This window comes from Carettochelys insculpta, chromosome 17 (assembly GCF_033958435.1).
Source record: "Carettochelys insculpta isolate YL-2023 chromosome 17, ASM3395843v1, whole genome shotgun sequence".
Lineage (NCBI taxonomy): Eukaryota > Metazoa > Chordata > Testudines > Carettochelyidae > Carettochelys > Carettochelys insculpta.
The window spans coordinates 16,618,263-16,633,873 of NC_134153.1; the positions used below are offsets into that span (position 1 = coordinate 16,618,263).

The 15,611-nt window shown below is 38.8% G+C and overlaps 1 protein-coding gene across 4 annotated transcripts in view; it reads left to right on the forward strand.

Moving 5' to 3' along the window:
- The first annotated feature begins 667 nt into the window (after window positions 1-667).
- The window catches only part of ZNF217 (zinc finger protein 217), a 48,610-nt gene continuing 33,666 nt past the window's right edge, over window positions 668-15,611 (forward strand). For 2 of the 4 annotated variants that reach the window (XM_075011359.1, XM_075011362.1), the window contains exons 1-2: window positions 700-790; window positions 1,239-1,455. The gene's annotated coding sequence lies outside the window, so the exon portion shown is untranslated. Of the gene's footprint in view, window positions 791-1,238; window positions 1,456-11,913; window positions 12,020-15,611 lie in introns of all 4 variants that reach the window. The other 2 variants (XM_075011360.1, XM_075011361.1) reach the window with 2 other exon arrangements.

Sequence of the window (15,611 nt, forward strand, 5' to 3'; positions counted from 1 at the left end):
TACACAACTCCCTCAAAATGGAGTTATTTGGTAGCACAAAGGAAGCAACTCAAATGGTGCTAATGGTCCCCATTCCATAGCAACATTAAAGACAACTGGTCTGATTTTTTTTTCAGAGGGACTGAGCAACACAGGTTGAAGTCAACAAGAGCTGTGGTTGCTCAGCACCTGTGGGAATCAGGCCAGAAAAGAGCAATTCGATACGCCTTAGCTGCACTTTCAGGGTGTCTCACGTCTCTTTCTAGCCCCATCCCCAAATTATTTGATGTATTTACAATTTTTTTTAAATTAGTGAACTCTGCATCTGCTCCCTTTCCCTCATATTCCTCCCTCTTCTGCCCCCTGCATCTCTTCTGTTCCCTTTTACCCCCTCCATGTCCTCCACTGTGGCCCTACGCTGCCCCCACTCCTCCTTTTAGCCCATGTTCCGCCCCCTCGTGCTTTACCATCTCCCCAGCTCCCTCCCTCTTCTCCCCCATTCCCTTCCTTTCCCTGAGGCTTGACCCCTCCCCTCGTCCCTCACAGCCCCTTAGCTCCGCCCCCCGGTGCAGGCTCGCAAGGCGGCTAACGAAGGGGCGGAGCAGTGCTGCCGAGTGGGCGGGGATATGCAGAAGAGGCGTGGTTCGGAGGAGAGGGGGCACAGCACAACAGCTGCGGACAGAGTGGGAGTAATTTATTCCAAACAGTGTCCCGAGTGCGCTCGCGCAGCCGAGTCTGGGCTCCTTTCAGCAGCACCGGCGGGGCGGCTCGCCCCTTTCCCCCGCCTCCTAGGATGCCGGCTCACTCCCAGGTGAGGGCGGGTGTTCAGCTGAGGGCACCCCAGAGTGGTCAGTGCTGCTCAGTTGCTTTGAGGAGCCAGAGCCCCCCCCCCCCCCGTGAGGAGGGGCTAACCCCGTGGGGGAGCGGTTAATTCCCTCATGGGGGGGGGGCTAACCGCCTCGTGAGAAGGGGCAGGCGCGGGGGAATAAGGGGCTGTGCTGCATCTTAACCCAGTAGGCTGGCCCATCGCCGTATTATCTTAGCGCCTTCTTTGCCTCTGGAGCTGGGGTGGGGGTATTGGTCCCTCCCCAGCTGGAGGAGCAGGTAGGTCTGTTCGGGGGAGGGGAAAAGAGCCCTCTTCTCTTCCCCCACCCCCGCACACACCTGAAGAGAGGCGACAAGAGGGTCAGGTGTGTGGGAGTAAAGCACAACCCCCCCCCCCCCCGCCTCGTTCAAACCCCAACTCTTCTGTGTGTCAGTTTCATCCTCCACTAAGCTATGGAAAAGCAGCAGCAGCAGGTAAAGAACCCTCCCTCCTGAGCTTCATCCCCGATTCCCCCTGGAGGGAGGGAGAGGAGCAAGAAGAAAAGGCAGAGGAAGAATAAACATATCTTGTGTCGTCTCTGCCCTCACAACTGTAAAGTTGGTGCTCTCTAATTTCCCTCTCTGCTGCTTGGGATCGCACCCTCCCCCAGTGTAAGTAGGTCCTTCAAACTTCCATTATATACCTAGGTATTTGTTTTAAATATTCAAAATGTCGACCTTTTTAATGGGGGGGGGAGGAGGGAAGAGAACATTTCTTTGTGAGTCAGGGATGTTCCTGGAAGAAGGGTTTAGTTTGTAGTGTGTGTGGCTTATCAGGGGGCGGAGAAGAGATTTGGTAATGAAAAGTTTATTGATCAGTCTTGTCAGTTTCTTTTTGTTTCATTTTACCGCCTGATCTGTGAAGTCCAAGCGTCTCCTGAGCATATATTTGGTATTGTTTCTTTTCTTTTGCTTTAAACTAGGGGAAATAGGAAGTTTTAAAAATAGATAGGTAGATAAATAAACCCTAACTGGTTTCTACAACAACAAAAGATGGTTCCAAACAAGGACAATACAATTCCTGAAGTGTTTGGAGATTTGATTTCACTCCTGTTTTTTAATATCTGTTGGGAGGTATTGGATTTTTAAAAATATACATTTCTATTCCTGGGTATGTGTGATTTTTTTGTTTGTTTCACATTATGAAATTTTGAAGGCAAAACAAGCTCTTCTGTTCATGTGCTCTAGAGAGCCATCCCATAAAATATGGTGTGTGACTTCTTGTAAGCATTTGAATTGAACTGTAATAGTGTTGAAGTGGTGGCCAACAAATGTTTGAGTTATTGATCTACTTATGAAACTCGCTTGATTTTTTTTTTTTTTTTTTTTTTGAAAAGTGCTTAGTTTAGGATTTGTGTGTTTTGAAGGTTCTTTTTTATTATTTTTAAGGTATGGGTAGTTGTTTATTTCCAAAATGACCTTGAAAACTACATCAGTTTCTGCTCAGTGGGTTTGCGGAGAGGCAGCACTAGAAGATCTAGTGCAAAGCGAAAATAGAAATGGGAACTAAAGTAGATGTAGTGAGATTGTTTTCTGAAAGAAGTATGTGAAAAGGGAAGTTTCTGTAAGTGTGTATGAGAGAGAACGGGGAAATAACATAGTTTCAAATGCAATGACAGGGGATATCATTCTTCAAATTTTATTGGGCCTTGCGTGCAGGACTGATGTGATCTGGAAGACACAGGAATAAAACGCCTGACTACAAATTGAATAGCAAGCATTGACTTGCTGACCATTGCTTACATTGTTGGGGGTTGGCTTGGAGCAAAGGTATAGTAGCACAAAACTGTGACAATAGCTTGCAAATGCTTTCTCACCATGTTTTATTACTTTTAAGAGCTCTTTTATTAAGTTAGGTTTGGGAATCAAAGTAGTGCTCTGATTTGTGATACATTTAAGCATTTTTCTCATAATTTGAAAGGGCAGTTTCAAACAACCAGGAAACTGCATTCTTAAGCAAAGAAGGAGGGAAGGGAGGAGAATAAAGTAGTAGTCTGTCCCCCCCCACTAGATTTGTGAACCGATGAGTCAATATTTAATATCTTCTTTAGTAGTGCTAGATCCTGACGGATCAATGCCTGACTTAATCTAGTATTAACGGTTCTTCTGTATTATAGACAATGCAAAATCTCTACATTTTATGTTTGAAATGCATTACATCTTTTGGCCTTTTCTTGAAATCACTGTGTAATATTTCAGGTTATTGTAAGCTTTAAGTTATGGGGACGAATAGCCAATAACTTCAGAAGCATGGCTATTGATTGATTTTTGATACACAGCCAGGCAAACTTCTGCACATGCTGAAATCTGTGATTTTTTTTTTTTTTTTTTTTTTTTTTTTTATATATAAACACTTTGGGAAGTTTGTGGAGGTGAGAAAGTTATGTCTTTTGGAGTCATTGATGTGTATATTGGTATTGAAGAACAGTAGATCTGATTATTCTTTTTCTTTTAAAGTTAAGGTTGATTCAGTTATGTCTTCATCACTTTGGAGTTGGTTGAATGACTTGACATGAGATTAAGCACAACAAAAGAAAAGGCAGGGTACAACAGCTGCCTTCCAGTGCTGGAGCACTACTAGTGTTCTTAGCAGGAAGGCATTTTACCTTTTCGTATTGTGTGGAGTCAAGTACGTTAGGCTGTTTAGATGACATATTGGATATAAACTATTAATATTTAAACACTACATCTCGTACTTAAGTTCTTTATTTTCATGTTAATTTTTGGCTGTTTTTTAAAAAAAAAATCAAAGATCTGCTGTTAAATATTAAATTTATCTCCTTAACTTTTCAGACAAAAAGTAGCAAACATTCACCACTAGTTTGTACTTGCTCACTGTGTGGTAAGAACGCAAAGGTGTGTCCTTAATGGCAGCTGATGATTCTTCCTGAGAAGTCTTGTTTATTTTAGGTAGATGTTTTATACAGAATTTTCAGTGAGACTGAAAACTGACTGCAAGGCCTAGAAGAATAATTTTACCATGCTGTAATCAGCTTATTTTTAAATAATTCATTAAAGCTCACTGCACATCTGAGGGCTTTTTCACTTCCTTTATTAAATGTATTCTTAGGGACAATATATGTGCTTAAAAAAATCTGGATGGGCTTAACATAAATAAGCATATTCTTGACCTACCTTCTTATTTGTCCAAATGAAGACAGTTTTTTTTCCTAAATAAATTGTTTTGTGGGTTTGTTTACATTAAGTGGGCTAAATTTGTTCCTTGTAAACAAGGCTACTATAGAAGGCTTTATATATAACAGCTTCTAGGCTTCCTAAGTTTAGATCAGGACTTGATAGATCTGGAGACTTTCCTTTGTTTTGGTAGTGGAAAAGAGGCAAGGGAGGGTGAAGATGGGAGTGAGGACAAGTGGAAAGAGGAAGCTAATAAACTTCAGCACCTTTATCAGACCATCAGACAAAATGTTACTTCATTTTGGCTTCTAGGTTTCTTTAAACCTATAATTACTTTCTGAACACTTCTTTCTAATCTTCAAAATATTTGACTAGTCATTCTTTGTATTCCGTAATGTGAATTTAGAGTTGTGCTGATAGATGAATTGCTTGGTTTTTTTACATGAACAAAAAGTTATTTATGTTTGACAAAGACAGTGGTTTAAATGAAAACTGGATTTTACTTGACTTCCAAAATGAGGACTACTGTAAATGGTGAGTTTCAAGAATCTGAGGTTTTGTAATTAAGAAGCTCCCAGGGAACATTAAGTAAAATTTAACCTTTTTAATATTCTACTCCTTCCTGTCGTGATTTTTTTTTAATGCAGCAAATAGTGTCTTAGTACAAGACTTCCATACAAGGTGTAGAATATGCCATAATTTAAAAAACTATTGAGAATGAGTGGAATGAACGGCTTTTTTTCCCCTTCCTACACCTTAGACGTAAAGTTTCTTTCTTCAGGAGAATCTAGAAGAAGAGTTTGAACTCAGACACTCTTCCATGCTACTTTCAGGATGATTAAATAACCAAGGATATTTGCTAGTATTATTTATCTTGTTTCATCTTCTCTAATACTTACGTGTTCAGTTGTTTTACATATAGTAAAAATTGGATATTTCTGCCACAACAGGGGTGCCATTAGCCAGGCTTTCCACCCTGTCTGTATTTTTGAGACCTTCACTAGAACTTCAGGAATCCAATAAAATGCATGTTTCTGCGTCACATAATTGCATTTGTTATTTCAGATTGTCTCAAACATGCTGTGTACTTGAAATAAACTCCTGAGCATTTCCACACTTTGCCATAGAAGTTACCTTTAAAAAATTCAGAAGTTCTTTATTTGTATTGCATTAGCGGGATTAGGATCCACTTGTGTCTGTACAGTACCAAGCACATGGGGCGTGAACCATGGTTTTCTAAGAGCTTAAAACTTAAGATACAATTTAGGGAATATAATATAATCAAACTATGGAAGTGGGTCTTGTTAGCTTTTAAAGTGCTACGTGAGGTCTTTTTTTGACAGTCTAAAATATGGTTATATTTTAAACCCAACTGCTTCTCAGCCTGTATTTCAGTTGTGTAATTTCTTGTAGGTGTCCATAGAAGGAAGTGACTCTTGAAGAGTTTGGAAACAAGTTTATTTTACAAAACAAACTTTTAGGAGGTGAAATATTTAAATCTTTACTTCATTGTGATTAAAACAATCCCATACCAAGTTTAGTACCTGTTAGACTGCATCCATCCATTTTTCCTGCATTATGGTCACATGACTTGATTAAAGGAAGAGTTGCTGATCTAATATATGCATTCATATAATGTTTTATTCCTTGTCAATATATTTATTAGTGAGTCTAGAAATTGAGCCCTTTTGATTTGAAATTAAACTGCTGGTAAGTTAGTTGCAGCATACCTGTTAGCTGACAAATCCAATAAGAATGAATGAAGCTGAGAAACAGCAAAAATATAACTTAACTAAGTTGAATGAGTTTAAAATCTTTGCAGAAGAAAGGCTCAGTTACCAAATGGCCTTTAACTGGATATTTCAAGAGAAAGCATAAGAGGAAATTACGCAGTTGCCCATATAATATGTAAACTATTTGTGGAAATCCTATTTTGATAAGTCACACTTAGGAAAATAGTCATCCAGTCAATTATTAATTTGCATCCCTTATTTAAAAACCCTAGAAGCTCCTAAGTACAATAGACTTTATTTAACCAAAAGTATCTGAGTTTGTTAATGCATAATGGGCATTCTATCCTCCTTATTACGCAGAAAAATGTTTAAGCAGTCAAATAGCACTTTAAAGACTAACAAAATAATTTATTAGGTGAGCTTTCGTGGGACAGACCCACTTCTTCAGACCATAGCCATACCAGAAGGCTTAAATATTGAGTCTGTTCTGGTATGGCTATGGTCTGAAGAAGTGGGTCTGTCCCACGAAAGCTCACCTAATAAATTATTTTATTAGTCTTTAAAGTGCTACTTGACTGCTTTTGTTGTTTTGACAGTATATAGACTAGCACGGCTCTCTCTCTTAATATTCAAAAATGTTTAAGTGCAGTTTAGATATCACATGAACTGCATATGCAAACCTGATGAATCATCATTGCTCGTGTGTACCAACCTTTATTTTGTGTATAGTCATGTTGTTTGCCTAAAAGTGATGTTGGGGAAATTCCTGGTTTATGCTAATTTTTATGTATTTATTTAGAGATGTGGTGGCGTGGGAGATGTTGGCAAAGTAGGTGTACTCCAAAACCACAATCTCATGTTGAGTATATGGTATGTTGGAGGGAGGAGAAGGAGAAGAGTAGAAGCTGGACATGAAGACTTATGGTTTTAAATATTTGCTGGGATATTCATTTTTTTCTTAAGAAAATAGAACTGTAAATCTCAAATTGCTATCTAATGCTTGTAAAGCCTAATGTTTTGGGGGCCTTTGTTTTTTAAAATCTCATCCTTGGAGAATTGTAGATGATGCAGTTTAGCTTGTAAGTTTGTCTTCACAGTATAAAACTGAAAACTGCTATTATTCTTTCAGTGCATATACATGCTAATTTGATACTAGTAAACTGATGTCTCTGAATATGAGGGGTTCTAAACTGTCAGATCCATATCTCTGTACAGCAAGGACAATCCGCAAGCTTCTGCTGTAAGATCTTCTTCCTGCGTAGAAAAATAATGCTACTAGATCTGTGACATCCATCTATATTTCTAGCATTTTTATTTTTCTGAGCATCTTCACTCTCTCTTCCTGTGGCTGATTTCTGTATGGGAGAAAGTTTGTCTTAGACCTTGCACTTACTTTTAACAGTGTAGCTAGCACACAATTTTGGAAAAGCTTGAGACCCATAGGTCCAAATTTAGGTGGTATATTAAAAATAATGCCCACTTAAAGCTTCATAGCATGCAAGCAAGGTCTGTCTGTTCTACTCAAACTTCTGTGAGGAAGGGGTCTGAGTTGCAGTCATATCGGCAGCAGTGGGAGGAAATGAGTGTCTGCCAGTGCTGGTTCCCTCAAAGGAGCTCTTATTCCATAGGTTAAAAAGTAACTTTTCAAGGCAGAGAGTAACTTTTTGAATATTCCTGTGACTTCTTCAACTATACACTCTAAAGGGATGTTGTACCGTAGCTCTTGGATACCCTTGGCTGGAATGCAGTTGTCTCTCAGTAATGTAGTAAGGCTTTGAGCTGAATTTGAGGTACTGCAGTTTACTAGCTCTAGCCACTGAAAGAGGCTAACATCCTGTTCCATTCTTGTAAAGATGACTTTCTCCAAATTAAATGAGGAAAACTAAATATAATACACCGTATGAAATCAGAGTTAAACTATCTTGTTTGGCTAAGGCTGCCCTCTCTGTATGGAGAAAATGATAGCTATTTTGAAAAGAGAGGCTTGAGATTGTTTTAAATTCAGGACATTTCTTGGAATTGCATCATATGGCAGCAGTGAAATATATGTCATAGGACTTGTACACAGAGTAATCAGCACTGCAGTTTCTTATGAGTCTTAGTATATGTGTTCACTTCCTCAGGATGCTTAAAATCCTTCCTTATTCTGCCCTAATCTGAGAAAAGGGAGAGTTGGCAGTCAAAATTTATGACTTTTTAAAAATAAATCCTTAAGGCTTTGTCTACACTGACAAAACTCTTAAATGGAATACTAATGAGGCACTGAATTGAATATTCAGCACCTCATTAGCATTAGGACGCTTCCGCAAAGGCGCTTCGAAAGCGCTGCTTTCAAATTCTCATGGCTACATGGGCGTCCTTTTCAAAAGGGCCCTGCGCATTTTGAAATCCCCTTATTCCCCTCAACTGAGAGGAATAAGGGGATTTTGAAATGTGCAGGATCTTCTTGAAAAGGACCCCCATGTAGGCGCGCCGAGCCACGTGTGTTCAAAAGCAGCGCTTTCGAAGCACCGCGGCCAGAAGCATCCTAATGGTAATGAGGCCCTGAATATTCAATTCAGCACCTCATTATAATTCTTTGATATGGCCATTACCGTGGTCATTTTGAAGTTTTTTTCTTAGTGTAGACACAGCCTAATTTACATCATTTCAACCATTTAAATCATTTAAAATGCCAAGAATTGGTCATTGGCATTGCCAGTTTATAACTTCAGTCCTCCTGGCTAGTTATTTCATCCACAGAGATGCAGCAATTTTGTTCTCTCAAAACATTAAAAAGAAATTCTACACAGAAATCTATCTGGAATACCTTCAGAGATTGAATTCTTGTTTCTGTAGTACAGACCCCTAATTGGATAGAGGACCTTAACAGTCGTTCATTTCCAGTTGGAGCACATGGCTCTAAAGATGAAAATGTCTGACTTGTACTTATGGTGTTTGATGTACACAGACTTAATGTAAAATACAGTATATGATTCGTTAATTTTATTTACCAGTATTAAGAGTTTTTCTAATATTCGTTTATCCTCCCTCTCATTTATAGGGTGTCCACTATTTTCCCTCTTTTTTTTTTTTTTTTTGCTGGTGTGCTCAGGCTTTTGGGTGTTATGTTGATGAATTTGGCATCTTTATCCATTCTTCAATATCATATTCATTTTCCTCTCTCTAGGTGATGTCCATATTATCTCTAAATTTGGAAGCAATGTCAGTGGCACGCTTAAAGCACATCCTGAATATGTCCATTGTAGTCTTAGCATATTTGAGGCTTTTATCTTGGTTTCCTCTACTTAGAATTTCTCATATGGCCAGAATTTTTTCCAATATATGGCAAAGATCTTTCACAAACTTTTACATTTACTTAATTTCTGCAGTATATATTCATGACTTTCTTCCATAAGGACAGACATGCTGTTGGTGTTTAAATATTCATATATTTGAATATCAGCTCTTGTATAATGCATACATTGGCGAAAACTGGTGTGGATTGGGCCTCTGCTTCCGCATATCCATATTTGGTATTAGTGCAGCAACCAGTGGTGTCAGACCGACCAATCTAACAATAGAAAATAAACTAATTGTACTTGCATATCAAAGAAAATCATGAACCACTTATAAAGTGGGTTAGTGTAATTAACAGGCTTTTAAATACTTTTTCTCATAAAGATGGAGGATTAGTTTTAAGACCAATGATGACAATTTTTCAACTGTCCATGAAGCTTACGTCTATAGTGTTTAGGAGTGAACATTTTAATTAGGGGCTATATGTTTAGGTTGAAAAAAGAACACCTTTTGATGTGATCTGTTATGCAGCTGAACTGAATACCCTCTGTTTCCTCCACAAGTGCTAGTTGACTTTATCCTACATATTGATCTGTAAAGAGCTTTTTATGTAAAAGAACACTGATTGAGTTAATAAGAGCACCTTTGAGCATATTTGTAAAGCACCTTTTCATGTAGGTAAGAAGAACGTGCTGGAAATTAACAAATTCATCACACAAAGATGGGTTGGTGTGTGTGAGCAAGAGTGTTTTACCATGAAAAGTTACCTGCCTATTTCCATTATAAGGCTGCAAATTTGCAATACTCAATTTTAAATAAAGTTCAGATTATTTTAATACTCATTAAAAAAACTTTTTTCAATTTAATTATTCATTCAGTTTTTAAATAGACACACAAATGTACTGATCTCGTGAGTAATTCATGCCATTTGCTTAAGCAATGCTGCTGTTGTCAGGTTAACTGTTACTTGGGTTATGACCTTTGTCCTTTTATACAGTAAGTGTATACCATTCTAAAGATTTGTGCTGCTCTTAATGTTTCCAAGATCAAGCATTTTCAATAGAATTATCTTTTCTTTAAGATATTTTTTTAACTCTTGTGTGGCTTGGGAAATCCATGTTTGATTTCTGTTTATCTGGAGCTTTACTGCAGACAGCAGGCTGTGGATTTGTCATCGGGATCCAAAGTATGAAAAGCCAAACTTGGAATTAAGTGCCAGATATTGGATTAGTGTATTTTTTTCCCCCTTTTGAGAGGATGATCAACTTTTCCGAAATCTTCTGGATGATTCCTTGGACTATAAGTGAAATGCTGATAAACATTTACAAAGAACAAGCAGTCCTGTGGCACCTTAGTTACTAACACATTTATTAGGGCATGAGCTTTTTGTGGGTAACACCCACTTCATCTTGTCTGTGACTTCTGTGTCTGAGATGTTACAGATATAGGGCCAGATTGAGCCTTGGCCTGATCAAGTATGTCCCATGACTTCAGCAGAGTTGTAGTTACGTGTATCTGGGCTCTGTTGGGTGCACTTTTTCCTCTTTAGTACTAATCACCCTTAAACTTTTGGTTTATACTACATAAGTTTTTTGAGGTAAGTGTTTTTTGTTTTTTTTTTTTGTTTTTCCCCCCCCCCCCCCCCACCTCCTTTTTGGGATATGTGGACACACAGTTGGTGAGGTACTACCTTTCATTGGACCAACATCAAGCTTAAGCAGAGTTTTTCATAGGCTATAAATCCTTTATTCTGCTCAAATCTGAGAAAAGGGAAAGTTGTCAGTCAAAACTTATGATTTTTTTAATTAAAAACAATTCCTTAACTTGCATCATTTTAGCCAAAATATCAAGAATTGGTCATTGGCATTCACTATTGCTCAACTTGTGCAAAATTATGCCAGTTTACAACTTCTATCTTTCTGGCTAGTCACTTCATCCACTAAGATGCAGAAATTTTTGCCCTAAAGTTTACTAAACTTAGGGTCTGGTGGACTCTTGAAGCAGTCAAGTTCAGGTTGGGAACAGCCCTCAGGTGAGAGTAATTCTGTCCAAAAGCAGCAGCAGTAAAATTGTTTTCACTGACTATTGCAAGAATTTTGTTTAACACCTCTTATCTCCTGGTGTGGAAGGGTGAAGAAGAGGGCATCAGTCTGTAAGGCATTTGAGCTCTGACCAGGGTTTACAAACTAATGAGAATGTGAAGAAGCCCAGATTCCCTATGTCAGTCTGCTGCAAAGACAGGAAAATACATATTTATTAGCTTTGAACTTATGTTTCAAACTCTTCTCACCCAGCCATTAAATGTAAGAGCTTCTGTTTCCCACTCCAGAGACTTCTGCTGCTATGGGTCATTATCACTTCTCCACTGCCTCCTGGCTGCATTGAGGAAGGAGGAATAGGGAAGAGAAGTTAGCTACTATATCCTTCTCTTAGGGGAAGGTCTTTGACTACTGCATATGTCAACATAATGTACGTTGTCTCGGATGTGAAAAAGCCACCCCTTGTGCTGCACGTTACAGCGACCCAAATGCTGAGTAATTCGTATTGATATAGGGAAGCTCTCTTCTGCCAGTTGAGAGCATCTTCAGTGGCGTGGTTTCATTGATGCAAATCTATTTATGTAGCACATCTACTGTAGACTCACTATTCTGCATTTTGACACTCCAGTCAAGAGACAATCCAATGCAGACCTAAACTGCAGCTCCTTCTTTGTTGTCCCAAGCAGCACCAGGTTTAAACGGATGATTCTTGACAGTTTAACTGCTGTCCATAGTATTCTGAAGAGCTACAATGCAGTGAAACAGCATTTTTGAGTCTTTACTAGTAAAAAAGGCACTTTTTGTTTAAAAAAAATTACACATTACCTTACAAGTGGTGAAATACTACTTTGGACAAAAATGAGTAATTTTCATGTGTGTGACAGGTCACAGCAGATGGGGAGTGAGTGAGCCTACCATTTACCATGCTCAGCGAACACATGTCAAAACTACCAGCTGCCTTGTCCACAGTCAGATTTTACCACTTCTGAGGTAAATTTTTTTAATAAATTCTTTTTCTTGGTGCTTCCACTGGTGGAGCTAGGCATCTGGGCTTTCCTCCTGAGGAATGTCGAGTTGTGCTGGTGGCCCTTTTTTGGCCATAGTTCTATTGATGTAGTCTAATCTGAAATTATGTACTTGTAAACATATATTCCATGTTTCTCCCTTGCTGACTAATTCAGTTTAGTAGTAAAAAACATATTTTCCTAACTGCCAGTTCTGTTCAAACTCAAGCTACTATCTAAAAGGTAAACTGTCTTTGGTTTTGTTTTTGTTTTGTTTGAAGTGGGATACATTTTGCTTTAGTCTCTCACTGCAGAGTTAACAATAGTAAAAAGTAATAAATGTATAAATTAGGTGGACAGTGTTTTGAATATCCATGGACCGTGAGCTATGTGCCAGCTCTAGATAGTGATTAGCGTAAAACAGTGTTTTAATTTGCATTTCAAAAGTGTGCTTATTTAATACTTAAATAACTTTCATAGTGATTCTTTGGGACAGTATTTCCTCCATTTTCTTAGGAATCTGGTGCTATTTATCTGAATTTATCACTAATTCAGCAATAAATAGTCTGATATGGCTTCATACATTCCTTGTTTCCAAACATAAAAGGCGTGCCTTACTCTTAGGATATTTTTTGACTGTTGGAAGAGGTCTGACATCTATCAGCCAGGAAATTGTCTTGTTTTAAAGCTAACTTAGGAACTTCTTTGACTCTTTTAGGTAGTTTGAATCTAATTCAGTCTAACTAGAGGGATCTACTTTTTGATTTTTTCCATCAGGTGTTAACAGTAACTAGATTTCATGATCTAAAAACTACAGGTGAGATGTGGTTCAACAGGACAACTGTTACTTTTAGTCATCTCTTGACTGCAATGATTGCCATGGTGGTAGATAAATATTTCAGATAATTGGAGTGTAAGGTAAAGTAGGGCATACTATATGCCCCTGGTAGGATGTGCTGAGGAGTAGTAATGCTCTGACTTGACAGCTTCCATTAAGAAAAAAGGAAGTTACTAAGATTCATGCGTGTCAAACTCAAAGCCTGTTGAGGGCTATACGAATAAAAACTGATAGAAGCACCTTTTCATTGGTGGTGTTGAAAGCTATAAGTCATAATTTATTATAGATTGTGTTTTAAGTATATTTTTCTTGTCTTGTTGGAATAAATAATTTTAACTGAGAATCTAATACTAATAGGAATGTTATTGTTTTAAAATTTTATTAACGTTTCATAACATTTGCGAAAAGACACACCTATCAGTGAAAGCAGAAAGAGAGAAAACACTTTGATTTTTTTTTAAAGTGGGGAGAAAAGCCAAAACATCTTGAAGAAGGAATAGATGGTTTTGCAGTGAACATACAAAGCCAGGTGTCAGGATACCTATGTTCTATGGCTAGCTCTGCACTCTCTGCTGTTAGTTTCATCCTCTCTAAAAATAAGGATAATCTACCACACAGGAAAGTCATGAGTTGCCAACATGAATGAGTGAATGTACTTAAGATTTGTGTCTGGAAGGAACAACAGCAAGAGTTAATTTAAAGAAGCAGTATCTGAAGGGAAGGGAGCTGTACAGACTCAGTGAATGAAGATTGGGACTGAGAGAAACTGATCCACCCCCAGCTTGCTGGTGGAATTCCCTTAATGTTATATTGCTAAGACTGTACTTAAGATGGAACATTTGCACTATACAGGGTTTGCTTAGTTATTGAGATCAGATTTGAATGCTGCTTTGGCTGATTTTGTGCATTTCCCTCTCACCTGTTATACAGGGTGGGTACAACGCAATGAAATCCCTTCCCTATCCCAAGAGCAGCCTTTCTCCCCATATGGAGGTTAGAGATTCCTCTTTCCTCCACCCCCTTTCAGAGGGCCCTAGAAGACATCACAATCCAACATTTTTCTCTGCATAGAGGCAGCGGGTACTGGTAGGACTGAATGGCCCCCAGTAGGGGAAGGGGTGATGAGGAGAGACACCAGATCAGGGTCTCGCAGCTTCTGTGGCTATTGCCTAAAGTCTGGAAAGGAGATTTCCTTTCAGTTCCACAGAAGGGGCGGGGGCGGGGGGGAAGAGTGCAGTGTAAACTGGAGGAGGGGAAGGGGTCTAAGAGGTGATGGGAGAGCAATTGTTTCTCCAACACCTTGAATTTCTCTGCACTTCCTGCTCAGATGTTCTGTGATTTACACTGCAATCCCCCATTGCACTGTGTTCTCCCCCCACCCCATCCCTTCAGACTCTTTGGGTGTTGTATTCCCCCTCTGTAGTACAGCCCCCATTGCACCAGCCCATGGCTCCTTGCGGCCTGCACTGCTCCCCATTAGAGTGTAGCCCTAAATATATTCTAAGAGCCCAGTAAGCAGCGAAAGTGGTGGTGATGTGCTAGACAACACGGACTTCCCAGGGTCCACAAATTCTCTCATCCAGCATTGGTCAGGTCCCCAGGGTGCTGGACTAGAGAGGTTCAGCCAATACTCTGAGAACAGTTATCCAACCAGTTATTCACCCAGCTGATAATAGTCCTGTCTAAGTTGCATTTACTAGTTTATAAGACAGTCGTACAAGACTGTATCCAGTGCTTTACTAAAGTCCTAGATATACGTCTACTGTTTCAACTTCATCTAAAAGGCTTGTTTTCTTCTCAAAGATGGCTGTCATGGTTTGACATGATTTGTTCTTTGCATGAATCCTTTACGTAACCGACACAATATCAAAAGCATCCTACAAAATTGCTCCTCACCATAGAATATACCCTCATTTGCTATCCCCACAGATATATCCAACACAATGCACAGTTACCCAAAACCACACACAGCTTCTCATTGTAGCAGACACTTCCGAAGGGATATTCCCAGAAACCAACACCTCTCATCACAATATACCTGTGCACGCTCCTTTACACATACTTATATTAAAATGATAAACTACATGGCAAAGCCATGTATCCATCACTAACTACAACTATAACTAACTATAGCTCAAATTTATGTAAGTCTCTGGACAAAGAAACAAGTGGAAATATAGCTCAGTGGTGAAGTTTTACATACAGCACCAAAAGTTTTCATTCTAAAAACAAAGCTGGCCTATATAGTTATTGTTAGTTGACCTGACTTTAACCAGTATCAGAATTAATGAAGTCTTTATGGCTGAAGTTCATTCAGAGAAGGGAAATTTAATGTTGAATATGTTGTGGATTCAACCTGCTTAGTTGTTACAAGAATTCTGAGATCATGTGCAGAGAGGAGGTGTTACCTCGGGGTGTGATATATTGAAAATTGGAACCCCTGAATTCAGTCTGAAGTCATCTTGGGCAAATCACTTGATCTTTCAAAATTTATAAAAGTGCATAACCTACAGGAGTATGTTAAGGCTCATTGTTGATGAAAGATGAGGGTTTTTTTGTTTGTTTGTGTGAATAAATGATGGCACAGTAAATGTTACAAACAGCATATGCTAGAACATGAAGTGATAAAATCTAGGTTGAGTTTAGGCTGGATTGAGAGAGTGTTACAAACTCCATCACTAAACTTGATCACCTTTCCTTATCAAAACAAACTTTTGGAAGTGTAAACTAAAATTATTTT